This window comes from Sapajus apella, unplaced genomic scaffold (genome assembly GCF_009761245.1).
Source record: "Sapajus apella isolate SASKATOON/1434 unplaced genomic scaffold, GSC_monkey_1.0 scaffold90, whole genome shotgun sequence".
Lineage (NCBI taxonomy): Eukaryota > Metazoa > Chordata > Mammalia > Primates > Cebidae > Sapajus > Sapajus apella.
The window spans coordinates 2,580,789-2,597,907 of NW_022437030.1; the positions used below are offsets into that span (position 1 = coordinate 2,580,789).

Sequence of the window (17,119 nt, forward strand, 5' to 3'; positions counted from 1 at the left end):
ATGTTAGTGGCCTTTTCCAAGTAAAAATGTTGCTAAAATTTCAGGTGGTCTGTACTGTGGTGCTGGCAAAACAGATGCATTCGTTGTGTCTCTCCCCTTGGGACACAGGTGTAGGGTAAAAGAGAAATCTGGAAGGGATTCCATTAGCCCAGGAGAAAAGTGTGCAAGAGCCTTTGAGCAGAGGCTGTCAATTCTCATCTGTAAAATTGCCCCCATTGTGCCCAGTGACAACAAAAAATCTTTTTCCCCCTTTCACTTAATATACCAAAGCCACTATGACCAAACTGCAGTCACTTCCCTGTAAGATTTAAGTGCATCCGGCTTTCAGTGCAGTTTAGGGTCCTGGACTGACTCTTAGAATAGCACTTTAGGGGCATCACTGGTGAAATCCAAAAAGGTTCTATAATGTACCAAGAAATGTTAATTTCTTAGTTTTGACAAGCATGCCATGGACATAGATGTTAACATTCAGGGAAATGGATGAAGGATAAACAGGAATCCTTTTTATTTTCTTTACAACTTTTCTGTAAATCCGTATGTGATGGTTAATATTGTCAACTTGATTGGATTGAAGGATGCAAAGTATTGTTTCTGGGAGTGTCTGTGAGGGTGTTGCCAAAGGAAAGTAACATTTGAGTCAGTGGACTAGGAGACACCAACCCACCCTCAATCTGAGTGTGCACCATCTAATCAGCTGCCAGACGGCTGGAATAAAGCAGGCAGGAGTTGGAAGGATCAGACTTGCTGAGTCATCTGGCCTTCCTCTTTCTCATGTTTTGGATGCTTCCTGCTCTTGAACATCAGACTCTAAGTTCTTCAGCTTTTGATAGAGATTCAGCTTGAGTCTATACCAGTGGTTTGCCAGGGTACCAGTGGTTTGCCAGGGGCTCTCAGGCCTTTGGCCACAGACTGAAGGCTGCACTGGCAGCTTCCCTACTTTTGAGGTTTGGGACTCGGACTGGCTTCCTTGCTCCTCAGCTTGCAGACGGCCTATTGTGGGACTTCACCTTGTGATCGTGTGAGTCACTATCCCTTAAAAAACTCCCTTTCATGTATACATCTATCCTATTAGTTCTGACCCTCGAGGGAACCGACTAATACACCATAATTATTCCAAAATATTTAAAGTTTATTTTAAAAATAAACTAGCTTCATGTATGCCAATAGGCCCCATACCTTTTCCAATTTTCTGTGACTTCCAGTGTCATGTCTGGCTTCGAAGTCCTGGTTCTGCCGGGCCCTGGAGCTTCTGTAAATCTTGCTCCCAGTGGCTGCTGTTTCTGCTCTGTGCCAGCCCAGGTACAGAACAGTCTTGTCTCTTTGATTTCTCCCAAAACCTCTCACATGAAGCCATCGTGAGTAAACAGATTTCACTGAAGGTTTGGGGGCAACAGAGGGAAAGAATTACATCACAGAATTACACAGCAAACAAATTAGAGGTTGGTTATTAGACCCCCTTGTTTTTCAAAGTCCTTTATCCCCTGCCACCAGGAGATTTTTCCCTAGCTACATGTCTTTGCAGAAGTAGCCCCCTGATGTTTTTCTCAACTCCAAGACTGGGTAAGGTGAGGCGAGCCAGGAGTTCAGGTCACCAAATTTAAGGCAGCACTCACTCTCAGATGACAATCATGTACTTGTGTGAGTCTGAGAGTGAACCCCTTCTTAAATTTTGCACCTTGGACACCTTGTTTGCCTCACCCAAGTCCTGCTACTGCTCAGTTCTCCCTCTTCCTCTCTCTTCCCTCTTCTCTTTCCTCCTTCCTCTGCCTTCTCCACCTAACACTTTCCCATTGACTTTTTACTTGAAGAGAACTGTGTTTCAATTGTCTTGTTCCACACTCAAAGTAGTCTATCAAGACATTTTCTTAAACAGTTAGTTCCCTCCCTAAAAGAAATCCATATCAGCTGATTAAATAATTATTTCCATCTCATGCACAAGGATGCCAGCAGGCCAGGTGGACTTGACACACCTTTGGTTCCCTGCAGTTCCCATCTTTCCACCATTCAAGTCAAATCCACTCTGTTGGAGAATGGAGAAGCCTTGTCTCTCTACTGATGTAACGAGACCAATGGCCAGTGGATGATGCAGTTGCAAATGGGCCAGCCCAAGTGCAAAAGGTGCCCAGAGGCATCTAGGAACAATCTGTGGCACCCAGGAACAATCTGTGGCACCCCTTGTTCGTAGAGGTATCTAGGAACAAGATGTGGCACCCAGGACCTAGTCAAGGCTGAGCCTAGGCACAGTAAGGAGAGCCTCTTGTGTAGACTGGCAAGAGGACTAAAATGAATGGGTATAATCTGAATTGGCAGGCAAGTTCAAAACAAAGTAGCCCCTAGGAAGGGCCTAGAAACAGTCACATACACCATGTCCAACTTTAGCTTGGATTGCCATAGGCAATGCACATCCTGAGTGCCTCTCATTACATGCACCATCCCAGGAAATGGTTCTATCTCAATGTGGAAGTTGGATGTCAGAGTCTATCCTGCCACTTCTGCCTCACTCGCCCTTCATGACCAGTTACTGGGTCCTGTAGCTTCTGCCTCCTTAATATCTTTAATCTCTTTCTCTTCTCCTCCATTTCCACAACGAGTATCTTAGCTTAACTGTGATCCTCATCCACTATAAGAATCACCAATTGCTTTCAACCTCTGTGACTGCCACATTGACCTTCCTTAACTGTTTATGTCTTTATATTTAAAGTGAGTTTTGGGCCAGGCAACGTGGCTCATGCTTATAATCTCAGAACTTTGGGAGACCAGAGCAATAGTATCACTTGAAGCTGGAAGTTTGAGAACAGCCTAGGCAACATAGTGAGACCCCATCTCTACAAATAAACAAATAGAGTTTCTTCATTATATCACTAAAAGAAATTAATTTGCTGATTCTACAGCAATGCAGCTCTATGAACTGACTGACAAAGAATTCAGAATAATTCTCTTAAGGACGTTCACTGAGCCACAAGAAAACAAACAACTAAATGAAATAGGAAAACAATACTGGGACAAAAGAAATTCAACAAAGGGATAGAAACCATTTTTAAAACTCCAAAAAACAGTTCCTGGAGCCGAAGAACAAGATGTCTGAATTGAAAAACTCAATAGAGCGCTTCAACAGCAGACTCAATCAAGCAGAAGAATCAGTGAATTTAAAGACATGTCATTTGAAATTATTCAGTCAGAGGAGTAAAAAAAGGAATGAAAAAGAATAAAGAAAACCAACAAGACTTAATGGTACACCAGCAAGTGAAACAAAAAATGATACATCTGTAGTCAAATTTCAAATTCTCTAACATTGTAATGGTGATGTATAAATGACTTTAAACTCTAGTATAAAAGCTAAAAAACAAATGTGTTAAAATTAACTATAACTATAATAATTCGTTAGTGGATAAACAATACAAAATACATGTAAATTGTTATACCAATAACCTAAAATGGCAGGTGGAATGTGAAGTATAGTTTTTGCATATGATCTAAATTAAGTTGTTACCAGTTTAAAATAGGATGTTATAACCATAAAATGTTTTATGGCTGGGCACGATGGCTCACATCTGTAATCCCAGCACTTTGGGAGGCCAAGCTGGGCAGATCACGAGGTTAGGAGTTTGAGACCAACCTGGCCAATATGGTGGAACCCTGTCTCTACTAATAATACAAAAATTTGCCAGCCATGGTGGCATGTGCCTGTAGTCCCAGCTACTTGGGAGGCTGAGGCAGAAGAATTGCTTGAACCTGGGAGACAGAGGTTGCGGTGATCACACCAAGATCACGCCACTGCACTCCAGCCTGGGTGACAGGGTGAGACTCCATCTGAAAAAAAAAATAAGTTTTATATAAGCCTTATGGTAACCACAGAAACAAACCTGTAGTAAATACATGAAAGAGAAAGAAATAAAAACATACCACTCCAAAAATTCATTAAATCATGGAAGAAGACATCAAGAGAGAAAAGAAACAAAGAAACTACAAAGCGGTCAAAAAACAATGAACAAAATGACAATAAGTTTTTACCTATTGATAATTACTTTAAACATAAATGAATTAAATGCTCCAATTAAAAGACATAGACAGGCTGGATGAATTTAATAAAAACAAGATCCGACTACATGCTGCCCATGAGAGACACGCTTTAGCTTTAAAGACACACATAGTCTGAAAAAAAAAAGGAATGGGAAAAGATATTCTATGCAAATGGTAACCTAAGGAGAGCATCAGTGGCTATACTTATATCAGACTTTAAGTCAGAAACTGTCACAAGAAAAAAAAGAAGGTTGTCATATAACAAGGGATTGATTGATCAAGAAGACGTAACAATTGGAATATTTATTCACTTAGCATCAGAGCATCTAAACATATTTAAAAAATATTAACAGAACTGAAAAGAGAAATAAACAGCAACACAATAATAGGGAACTTAACACCTCTCTCTCAACAATGGATAGGTCATGTAGACAGAAAATTAATAAGAAAAACAGCAGAATTGAGCAACACTATAGCCCAAATGGACCTAACATATGTTTACACATTTTGTCAGAATACACATTCTCCTCAAATGTATGTAAAATATTCTCCAGAAGTGATCATATGTTGAACCACAAGTCACTTTTTTTTAAGTTCAGTGGTACACGTGCAGTTCTGTTACATAGGTAAACTTGTATTGTGGGCATTTGTTGTACAGATTATCTCATCACCCAGGTGTTAAACCTAGTACTCATTAGTTATTTTCCTGATCCTCTTCTCCTCCCACCCTCCACCCTCAGGTAGGCCCCAGTGTCTATTGTTCCCCTCTATGTGGCCGTGTGTTCTCATCATTTGGCTCCTACTTATTGGTGAGAACATGCAGTCTTCGGTTTTCTGTTTCTGCATTAGTTTGTAAAGGATAATGGCCCTTTGCTCCATCCATGTTCTTACAAAGAACATGGTCTTTTTCTTTTTATGGCTGCATAGTATTCCATGGTGTATATGTACCATATTTTCTTTATTCAGCCTACCACTGATGGGTATTTAAGTTGATTCCATGCTTTGCTTTTGTGAATAATGCAGTAATTAACATATGTGTGCATGTGTCTTTATGGTAAAATGATTTATATTCCTTTGGGTACATACCTAGTAATGGAATTGCTGGGTGAAATGGTAATTCTGTTTTCAGTTATTTGAGGAATCACCACACTGCTTTCCACAATGGTTGAACCAATTTACACTCTTATCAGAAGTGCATAAGTGTTTCCATTTCTCTACAACCTCACCAGCATCTGTTATTTTTTGAGTTTTTAGTAATAGCCATTCTGACCGGTGTGAGATGGTATCTCATTGTGGTTTTCATTTGCATTTCTCTAATGATCAGTGATGTTGAGGGGTTTTTTTCATATGCTTGCTGGCTGCATGTATGTCTTCTTTTGAAAAGGGTCTGTTCATGTCCTTTGCTCACTTTTTAATAGTTTTTTTTCTTGTAAATTTGTTTAAGTTCTTTATAGGTGCTGGATATTAGACCTTTGTCAGATGTATAGTTTGAAATTTCTTTCTCCTATTCTGTAGGTTGTCTGTTTACTCTGTTGGTAGTTTCTTTTCTTGTGCAGAAGCTCTTTAGTTTACTTAGATATCATTTGTTAAATTTTGCTTTTATGTGATTGCTTTTGGTATCTTTGTCATGAAATCTTTGCCTGTTCCTATGTCCAGAATGGTATCGTGTAGGTTGTCTCCCAGGGATTTTATAGTTTTGGATTTCACATTTAAGTCTTTAATTCATCTTAAGTTAATTTTTGTATATAGTATGAGGAAGGAGTCCAGTTTCAATCTTCTGCATATGGCTAGCCAGTTATTCCAGCACCATTTATTGAATAGGGAGTCCTTTTCTCATTGCTTATCTTTGTCAGCTTTGTAGATCAGATGGTCATAGGTGTGTGGTCTTATTTCTGGGCTCTCTATTCTCTTCCATTGGTCTTTGTGCCTATTTTTTGTACCAGCATCATGATGTTTTGGTTAATGTAGCTGTGCACTATACTTTGAAGTTGGGTAGTATGAGGTCTCTAGATTTGTTCTTTTTGCTTAGTATTGCCTTGGATATTGGGCTCTTTTTGAATTTTAGAGTAATTTCTTTCTAGTTTTTTGAAGAATATCATTGGTAGTTTGATAGAAATCATATTAAATCTATAAATTGCCTAATTACGACCATGGTCGGGACCATAGACCGGTCGTAACACGATTTGGTCATAAATTGAGTAGGCTATATGTACAGTTGACATGGTGCACGCGGAGATGGTAGTGCTGCTGGAAGCTGGTCCGCACTGTCGTACGCCCAGCTGGGCAACGTTTGCGCTGCCAGACGCGGAGCAGTCGTGGCTAGCGATTATGGTCGTAAAGTCGAATGGTCATAAGTTGCATAGGTGATAAGTCGATCAATACCTGTATGGCCATTTTAGCGGTATTGATTCTTCCTATCCATGAGCATGGAATGTTTTTCCATTTGTTTGTGTCATCTCTGATATCCTTGAGCAGTGGTTTGTAGTTCTCCTTGCAGAGATCTTTCACCTCCCTGGTTAGTGGTATTCCTAGGTATTTTATTCTTTTTGTGGCAATTGTGAATTGGGATCATGTTCCTGATTTAGCGCTCGGCCTGGTATTTTTGGTGTATAGGAATGCTAGTGATTCTTGTACTTTGATTTTGTATTCTGACACTTTGCTTAAGTTGTTTGTCAGCTTAAGGAGCTTTTGCAATGAGACTATAGAGTTTTTTATAGAATCATATCATCTGCAAACAAGGATAATTTGACTTCTTTTCTTCCTGTTTGGATGCCTTTATTTCTTTCTCTTGCCTGATTGCTCTGGCCAGGACTTGGAAGTCCAATACCATGTTGAACAGGAGTGGTGAGGGAGGGCATCCTTTTCTTGTGCTGGTTTTCAAGGGGAGTGCATCCAGCTTTTGCCCATTCATGGGTATGATATTGACTGTTGGTTTGTCATAGATGGCTCTTATTATTTTGAGGTATGTTCCTTCAATACTTAGTTTATTGAGAGTTTTTAACGTGAGGAGTAATTGAATTTTATCAAAATCCTTTTCTGCATCTATTAAGACAATCATATGGTTTTTGTCTTTAGTTCTGCTTATGTAATGAGTCACATTTATTGATTTGCATATGTTTAACCACCCTTGCATTCTAGGGATAAAGCCTACCTGATTATGGTGGATAAGCTTTTTAATGTGCTGCTGGATTCAGTTTGCCAGTGTTTTGTTGATGCTTTTTGCCTTAGTGTTCAAGGAATTGGCCTGAAGTTATCTTTTTTTGTTGTTGTGTCCATGATGCTTGCCTAGAATGAGTTAGGAAAAAGTCCCTCCTCCTCAATTTTTTTGTATAATTTCATTAGGAATGGTACCAGCTCTTCTTTTTACATCTGGTAGAGTTTGGCTGTGAATCTATTCAGTCCTGGGCTTTTTTTGTTGTTGGTAGGCTAATTACTGATTCAGTTTTGGAGCTCATTATTAGTCTGTTCAGGAATTCCATTTCTTTCTGGCTCAGTCTTGAGAGAGTGTATTTTCTAAGTTTCCTAGTTTATATGCAGAGTGGTTTTCATAATATTCTTTGATGATTATTTGTATTTCTCTGGGGTCAGTGGTAATATCTTCTTTGTAGTTTTAAATTATGTTTATTTGGATCCTGTTTCTTTTCTTCTTTATTAGTCTAGATAGTGGTCTATCTGTGGTTCTTTCAAAAAACCAGGCCAAGTATGGTGGCTTATGTCTGTAATTCCAGCAATTTGGGAGGCCAAGATGGGCAGATGCCTTGAGCCCAGGAGTTCAAAACCAGGCTGAGCAACATAGTGAGATCCTGTCTCTATTTTTAAAAATTAAAATTAAAAACTAAAAAAAAAAAAACACAACTCCCAGATTCCTTGATCTTTAAATGTTTTTTTGTGTCTCAGTCTTCTTTAGTTCAGTTCTGATTTTGGTTATTTCTTGTCTTCTGCTAGCTTTGGGGATGGATTGCTCTTAGTTCTCTAGTTATTTTAGTTGTGATGTTAGGTTGGTCAATCAAGATTTCTCTAACTTTTTGATGTAAGTGATCAGTGCTATAAATTTCCCTCTTAACACTGCCTTAGCTGTGTCCCAGAGATTCTGGCGTATTGCATCTTTGTTTTCATTTGTTTCGAATAACTTCTTGATTTCTGCCTTAATTTCATTATTTACCCAAAAGTCATTCAGGAGCAGGCTCTTTAATTTCCATGAAATTGTATGGCGTTTTTCTTCCTAAGACAAGGTCTCACTTTGTTACCCAGGCTGGAGTGCAGTGGCAAGATGATGGCTCACTACAGCCTCAACCTCCCATGCTCAAGCAATCCTCCCACCTCAGCCCCTCAAGTGACTGGGATTACAGATGCATGCCACCATGCTCAGCTAATTGTATTTTTTGTAGAGACGAGGTTTTGACATGTTACCCAGACTGGTCTTAAACTCCTGAACTCAAGCAATCTGCCTGACTTGGCCTCACAAAGTACTGAAATTACAGGCGTGAACCCCCGTGTCCAGCAAAATTGTGTGTTTTTGAGGGATTTTCTTGGTTATGATTTCTAATTTTATTGCACTGCACAAAACACATCGTTTAACAGATTCAAGAAGTCTGTAATTATATTAGCTATCTTTTCTTACCACAAAGGTACAAAACCAAAAATCAATAACATGAGAAAAATTAGAAAATTCAAAAATATGTAGAAATTAAACAACACATTTCTAACAAATGGCTCAAAGAAAATAGCAAAAGGAAATTTAAAAAGATCTTGAGACAGACAAAAATGAAAACACAACATGCCAAAACTCATGGGTGCAACAAGCACAGTTATAGGAAGGATACATACAGCAAAAATGCCTGCATTAAGAAAAACAAAAGATCTCAAATAGACAGCCTAACTTGGCTGGGCACGGTGGCTCATGCCTGTAATACCAACACTTTGGGAGGCCGAGGCAGGCAGATCACCTGAGGTGGCGAGTTCAATACCAGCCTGACCAACATGGAGAAGCCTCGTCTCTACTAAAAATACAAAATTAGCGTGGTGGCACATGCCTGTAATCCCAGCACTTTGGGAGCTAAGGCGGGTGGATCACTTGAGGTCAGGAGTTCAAGACCAAACTGGCTAACATGGTGAAACCCTGTCTCTACCAAAAATACAAAAAATAGTCGGGGATGGTCACATGCACCTGTAACCTCAGCTACTCAAGAGGATGAGGCAGGAGAATTGTTTGAACCCAGGAGGTGGAGGTTGCTGTGAGCTGAGCTTGTACCACTGCAGTCCAGCCTGGGTGACAGAGTGAGATTCCATCTAAAAAGAAAAAGAAAGAAAGAAAGAAAAAGAAAACCCCAGTACCTGCTGGCTTCACTGGTGAATTCTACAAGCACTTAAAGAAGACTCAAACTCTTCCCCCAAAAAAAATGAAGAGAAGGGGACAATTTCAAACATCTTATAAAAACACCACACACCAAAACAACCTCTTGTAAAAGAGGTTTGGAATTGTTCCCTTTCCTTCATTTTATCATTATCCTGATACAAAGCCAGATAAGGATACTACAAAAAAAGAAAGTTACAGGCCAGTATACCTAATAAACGTAGATGAAACATTTCTCAAAACAAATACTAGCAAACTGAATACAACACCATATTAAAAAGATCATAAAACATGATAAGGTGGGATTTAACCCTGGTATGCAAAGACAGTTCAACATATGCAAATTAATATATGTAATACCCCACATTAACAAAATGGGGGATGAAAATCATGCAATCATTCAAATAGATGCAGAAAAAGCATCTGACAAAATCCATCACTTCATGATAAGTACTCTCAACAGAATGGGTATAAAAGGAGTGATAAAGCCAATATATAACAAGCCCAGAGGTAACATTGTACTCACTGATGAAAAGCTGAAAGTTTTTTTCTTAGTATCAGGCACAAGACAAGTTTGCCTATTCTTATAACTTCTATTCAGCCTAGTAGAGGAAGTCCCAGCGAGGGCAATTAGGCAATAGAAAGAAAGAAAAGGCATCCAAATGAGAAAGGAAAAAGCAAACTTGTCTTTGTAGATGACATTTTTAATATATAGAATACCCTAAAGCCACCACCAAATAATTGTTAGAACTAACAAAATCAGTAAAGTGATGGGATACAAAATCAGCATACAAAGATCAGTTCTGTTACTTTACACTAAAAACAACCAGCCTGAAAAAGGGACAAAGAAAAGAATCTCATTTACAACAGCATCAAAAACAATATTTAGGAATAAATTTAACCAAGGAAGCAAAAGATTCATACACTGAAAATGATAAGACATTGGTGAAAGACATTAAAGACCAAAGTAAAGATATCTCTTGTGCATGGGTTAGAAGAATTAATATTGTCAAATGTCATCGTACACAAAGCAATCTATAGATTCAATGCAATGCCTATCAACATTCCAGTTCACTTTTTCACAGAAATCTTTTTAAAACTATTGTAACATTTATATAGAACCACAAAAGATTCCCAATAGCAAAAGCAATTTTATGAGACTAAAGCTAGAGGCATAACATTTCCTGATTTCAAGTCATAATGCAAAACTATAATAATCAAAATAGTTTGGTACTGGAATAAAAATAGACATATAAACCAATGGAGACAGAAAAGACAGCACAGCAATAAACTTCTGCATATTTGACAAGGGTGCCAAGAATTCACAGTGGCGAAAGGACAGTCTCTTGAATAGCTACATGCAGAAGAATGGAATTGAACCTCTATCGTACACCACTTACAAAAACTAGCTCTCAGTAGATTAAAGACTTAAATGAAAGACCTGAAATCCTGAAACTTCTGTAAGAAAACATGGGGAAAAACTCTTTGACATTGGTATTGGCAACGACTTTTAGGATGTGACACTGAAAGCACAATCAATAGGAGCAAAAATTAACAAATGGACTCTATCAAATTGAAAAGCTATTGCGCAGCAAAGGAAATAAACAAAAGGGCAACTTATGGAATAGGAGAAAATAGTTGCAAACCATCTATCCAAGATGTATATTCAAAATATACAAGGAATTCATAAGACTTAATAGCAAAAGAACCTAAAAGGACATTTCTCTAAAGAAAACATGGAAATGGCCAACAGGTACATTAAAAGATGCTCAACATCAGCAATCACTAAGGAAATGCAAATAAAAACCAAAGTAAGATACCACCCCACTTCTGTTAGAATAGCTACTATCAAAAAGACAAGCAATAACAAGCATTGGCTACGATGTGGAGAAAAGGGAGCTGTTGTGCACTGTTGGTGGGAATGTAATTTGGAAAGGTGGAATGTAATTTTAAAAATAGGGCTATTATATGCAGAAATCACACTTCTGAGTATATATCTGAAGGAAACAAAGATGCCTCAAAGAGATAGCTGCACGCCCGTGTTCACTGCAGGATTATTCACAATTGCCAATACATGAGAACAACCTAAGTGTTGGTTGATGAAGGAATGCATAAAGAAAATGTTGTGTGTGTAAACATATATACACATATGTGTGTGTGCTGTGTATGTGTATATATATGTATGTAAACACAAATGATGAAATATTATTAAACATTTATATTATATAAAAAAAGAAGGAAATTCTGCCATTTGCAATAACATGGATGAAACCAGAAGACATTATACTGAGTGAAATAAGCCAGACAGAGAAAGACAAATGCCATAAGTGCTCACATATGCAGAATCTAAAAAGTTAAACTCATAGATATAGAGTAGAGTGGTAGTTGTCAGGGGCTAGGGTGGAGGAAATTGAGAAGAAATATTGGTTACAAGATACAAACTTTCAGTTATAAGATCTAGAAACCTAATGTACAGCATGGTGACTAGAGTATACTTGCAATTTGCTCAGTGAGCAGGTCTTAAGTGTTTTCACTATGCATACACGCACAGACGTAACTATGTGAGGCGATTAATGTGTTAACATGTTATGTACATCATTTCGCAATATATATGTATATCAAATCATCACATTGTACATCTTAAATATATACAATTTTGTTTTTCAATTATACTAAATAAAACTGGAGAAATAAAAATTAAAAAGTGAACTTCTTGTAGGTAACATATGATTGGGTCTTGCTTTTTTATCCCCCATTCAGTCTGACAATTGCATCTTTCTAATTAAGACGTTTAGAGCATTTACACTGAATGTGAGTATGAAATGGTTGGGTTTAAATGTACCGTCTTCACATGTGTTTCTGACTTGCTCCATCCATTCTTTGCCTTCTCATTCTTCTTTTTCTGCCCTCTTGTAAACCAAATATTGTTTATTATTCCATTTCGTCTCCTTCATTAGCTTCCCAGTTGTAACTCTTTGTTGTGGCCCAGTGTAGTGGCTCACACTTGTAATCCTAGCACTTTGGGAGACCGAAGTGAGCAGATCAACTGAGTTTACGAGTGAGACCAGCCTGGTCGACATGGCAAGACGCTACTAAAAATACAAAAATTAGCCAGGCATGGTAGTGCATGCCTGTAGTCCCAGCTACAGGAGACTGAGGCAGGAAAATCACTTAAACCTGGGAGGCAGAGGGTTGCAGTGAGCCGAGATTGTGCCATTGCACTCCAGCCTGGGCAACAGAGAAAGACTCTGTCTAAAAAAATTATATATGTACAAAAATTAGCCAGGCATGGTGGTGCACACCTGTAATTCCAGTTACTCAGGAGGCTGAGGCAGGACAATTACTTGAACCAGGAAGGTAGAAGTTGCAGTGAGCAGAGATTGTGCCACTGCATTCGAGCCTGGGCGACAGAGCAAGATCCCATCTCAAAAAAAAAAAAATATTTTATTGATTCTGTTATGGTGTATAGTATACATCTGTAAACTAGCACAGTCTATATTCACTTTATGTAAAGCATAGGAATCTTACAAGAGTATACTTCCATTTCTCCTCTCCTCGTCTACATGCCGTTGTTGCTACACATTATATCTTTCCATATTATAAACCCCACAAGTGTTATTATTTTTACCCTAAACAATTACGTTTTCAAGAGATTTTTGCATTTACTCACACATTTAACATTTCCAGTGCTTATCTTTCCTGTGCATAGATCCAGATTTCTGTCTGGAGTAATTTTCCTTCTACCTGAAGATCTTCCTTTAACATATCTTGCAGTATGTATTTGTTGGTAATCAATTCATATAGCTTTTGTATATCCGGAAAGGTGTTTATTTCACTTTTGTTTCTGAGAGACAATTTTGCTGAGTGTAGAATTTTAGATTGTCAGCCTTTCTTCTTCCAATACTTTAAAGGTTGCTCTACTGTCCTCTAGCTTGTTTGCAATGGGAAACTGGCTCTCTTCCTAACTTTTATTCTTCTGTAATGTATCTTTTTCCTCTGGTTTCTAAGATTTTCTTTTAAGAAAGGAGCTTATGATGTGCGTTAGTGTCATTTGCTTCATGTTTCTTGTGTTTGTGTTTGGGATTTGTTGAAATTCTTGGTTTATAATTTTCATCAAATTTGGAAAACTTTTGTCCATTGTTTCTTCAAAAAAATTTTATTGTTCCTCCCTTCTCTTCCCTCTCTTTCAGGCACCTCAATTACACATATGTAAAGTCTCACAATTCGTCTTGTGTTTTTCTTCATCTTTCAGTGTTTTCTCATTTTCTCTTTGTGTTTCATATCATATAGTTTCTGGTGCTATACCTTCAAGTCCAGTAATCTTTTCTTCTCCAATACCTAATCTGCTGTTAATCCCATCCAATAGAATTTTTATTACAAATATTGTCACTTTCATCTCTAGAACTTCAATTTGAGTCGTTTCAAAACTTCTGTGTCTCTTCTTAATGTGCCCCTGCCTTGGTGAACATAACAGAGCATGTTACACTAGCTGTTGCAGTGTTCTTGTCTACCAAATCTTTCATCGGGGTAGTTCCCTTTCCAGCTTGTGCTGATTAGTCCTCAGTTGAGAGGAGTCTTTGCATAACTCTGCAGTTCTTGGTGCAGTTTTTCCTGTTATTCCAGCTGCTGTGGTTTACCTAAATTATCTGCTGTCTCTCCCCAACTCAAAGGGACTGCCAGGCTCCGTCTAGGCTTCCTCACAATCCCGTGCTGCAACCTGGAGGCATCTTCCAGCTGAAGACTGCGGCAGTCATGGGATCCCCTAATTTCTTCCCCCTCACTCAAGGATCACTGCCCTGCATTGCATGCTGTCCAGTGTCTACAAACTGCTATTTCATAGGAAATGCCCAGCTTTTTAATTGCTTAAGGTGGAAGGATAATTCAAACCCTGCTACCCCATCTTGGCTAAAAGCAGAAGACTCAGATTGGCCTTTCTAAAACGTAAGCCTTATTGAATGCAATAGCAAGTCACTGAACAGTTTTAAGAAGGAAATTACCAAGTTTGATTTAAATTTTAGAAAGGTTTCTCTGGCTATGAGCCAGGAAAAGATCCTGGGAAAACAACTGTAACACTTTGCCAAAGTAAATCTTGGCAAAGCCTCAGAGTGGCTAGACTGGGAAAGGAAATTCCCTCCCTGGGCACCTATGTCGAGGATATTCTGTAGATGCCAGGCCAAGGGCACATTCCTAATGCACAGGGCTAGACGGCCATAGCCGCTTTTGTTTCCAAGAGCACAGAGCAAGCTTCTGGTATCCCAGACATGGCTCACTAGAAATACAACCTGTCTCTTCAGCCATAAACCCAGGAATGTGAGTCGTTTTTGTCCAAAAGAGTGGCCAGGACAGGCTTCCAGAAAAAGGCTCTGACGATGTCGGCTCATGTCCTGGGTTCACCACTAATTATCTGTGCCATTTTGAGCACATTACCTAATCTCTCTGATCCTCAATGTTCTCCTTTGTCAAATGGATATGATGTGGTTGTGGGACTAAAGGGTCCCCACTGCCAGAAAGCCCTTGAACACTGCCTGGTATGTGAGTCACTCAACACATGTTAGCTAATTATGTAATTGTCATTACCTTTCATATTGCTACTGCTCTTTCCTGCATGAGACCCAGCTTGCACAGAAAAGGATCAGATGTTTCAGGAAAGGTGATTGCCCATTCTCGAAGGAATTTCCTTATTTGTATCAGACAGACTGTGCAGCTCACGATCCTCCCAGAGCATAGCGCCAATTTTCTCCACACACAAACAGGGACTGCTGAGGCCACCTGACCCTATCGCCCTGTCAGGAACCAGCTACCGTGCCGGAGCACCGTGTGCCGTAAAGAGTCCTAATTCAGCCACTAACTCACCGTGAGACCTTGGGCAGGTCACAGCCACTCCTCAGGCTCCTGTCTCTGCATTTATGTAATTGTAGCAGGTCTAGACTCATTCCCACTAGGAATATCCTGATAAAATTCCTGAACTTTGTTGATGAAATCTTACAAGATTACAGACAGAATAATTTACTTACAAGGAGAAAACAATCAGGCTGACATCAACCTGAAGTGGAATAGCACAAATGCATTACTAAGAATAAAGACCCCCATAATACTGGCCCCAACTCACATAAGTCACTATCAGATGAATGAATTCTATTTGTAGATTCAGGAATATTTAGAGATTTTTATCAGCCATGCATTTCTTCATCTGCAGAAAATTCTCTAGGAGAGAACATATTAGGAAGTAATTTATATACATAAATTACATATTAGGAAGTAATTTAAAATCAAAATCTAGATACAGTTTTAAAACCAAGTGAGATAGAAAGCTTGACAACAAAAGGAAAAGCAAAGAAACAACAAGGAAATGCAAGTAGAAGAGTTAGAAGAGGGGCTAAAAGAAACACATCGGGTAGAAGAGGGACACGCTTTTAAATGTCAAAGAGAATAAGTAATAACCATAAACCTACATGCACTAAAAATGTAGTAACTAAATAAATAAAACAAAACATTTAGAAATGCAGGGAGAACCTATTAAAGATAAAGTTATAGTGGTAATTTTTATTTTATTTTGGGTCTTTTTTTTACTTTTAGATTCTAGGGGTACATGTGTAGGTTTGTTACATGGGCAAATTCTGTGTCACTGACGCCTGGTGTATAAATGATCCTATCACCCAGGTAGTGAGCATATGATATGGTTTGGCTGTGTCACCACCCAAATCTCATCTTGAATTGTAGCTCCCATAGTTCCCACATGTTGTGGGAGAAACCTCTGGGAGGTAATTGAATCATGGGGGCGAGCCTTTCCTGTGCCGTTCTCGCGATAGTGAATAAGTCTCATGAGATCTGATAGTTTTATGAATGGGAGTTCCCCTGAACAAGTTCTTCTTGCCTGCTGTCATGTAAGACGTCCCATGCTCTTCCACCATGATTCTGAGGCCTCCCCAGCCATGTGGAACTGTGGGTCAATTAAACATCTATTCTTTATAAGTTACCGAGTCTGGAGTACATCTTTATTAGCAGCATGAGAACAGGCTAATACAGCATAGTACCTAACAGGTAGCCCTCCAACCCACATCTCCCTCCCACTCTCCCCACTATAGGGGTAAATTTTAATACATTTTGTTCAGAGCCAAATAGAAGATCACATAGACAATAACAGGAAATACATGAAGAATGTAACAATGCAATTAACAAACCATAACTTTACATCTGAATAGAGAACACATATTTTTATATATCCAAACAATATTTACAAAAATCACCTGTGTGCTTAATCACAAAAAAATTTTAATATTCAAAAAAGTAAATATTTTAGGGCCACCTACACCATCCTAAATCAATTATTAGAAATAACCCTCAACTTTAAAAATTGGAAATAAAAACACACATTCAAGTTGCCCTTGTATATAAAAAAAAAACTAATGAAATCAGTCTGTTTCATACCAAAAACTATGAGACATAGGCAAAATATATACTCAGAAGAAAATGTACAGTAAAAACTAAAAGTAGTAAGGCTTTATAAAACAAATAATAAAAGAAATTGCCAACACTTGTATTAATTTAATAAGTAGAAGAAAGAATTTTTGTGAAAAAGAAAAAATTATTATATTAAATACTGGCTGGGATTCATGAATAATATCAAGATCAATAGTAGTTAAAAGGCTAAATAAAAAGCTAGCTTTTTGAAAAAGCAAGTGACATGAAAGCAATTGCCATGAAGTTATCATAAGCCTTGTTAAAAAGAAGAGTAAAAATATACAA

General features: G+C 38.4%; 1 protein-coding gene across 1 annotated transcript in view; it reads left to right on the forward strand.

Annotated features, from left to right (window-relative positions):
- CUNH16orf78 (chromosome unknown C16orf78 homolog) overlaps positions 1–17,119 on the forward strand; it is a 28,581-nt gene that overhangs the window by 5,935 nt on the left and 5,527 nt on the right. The window lies entirely within an intron of this gene.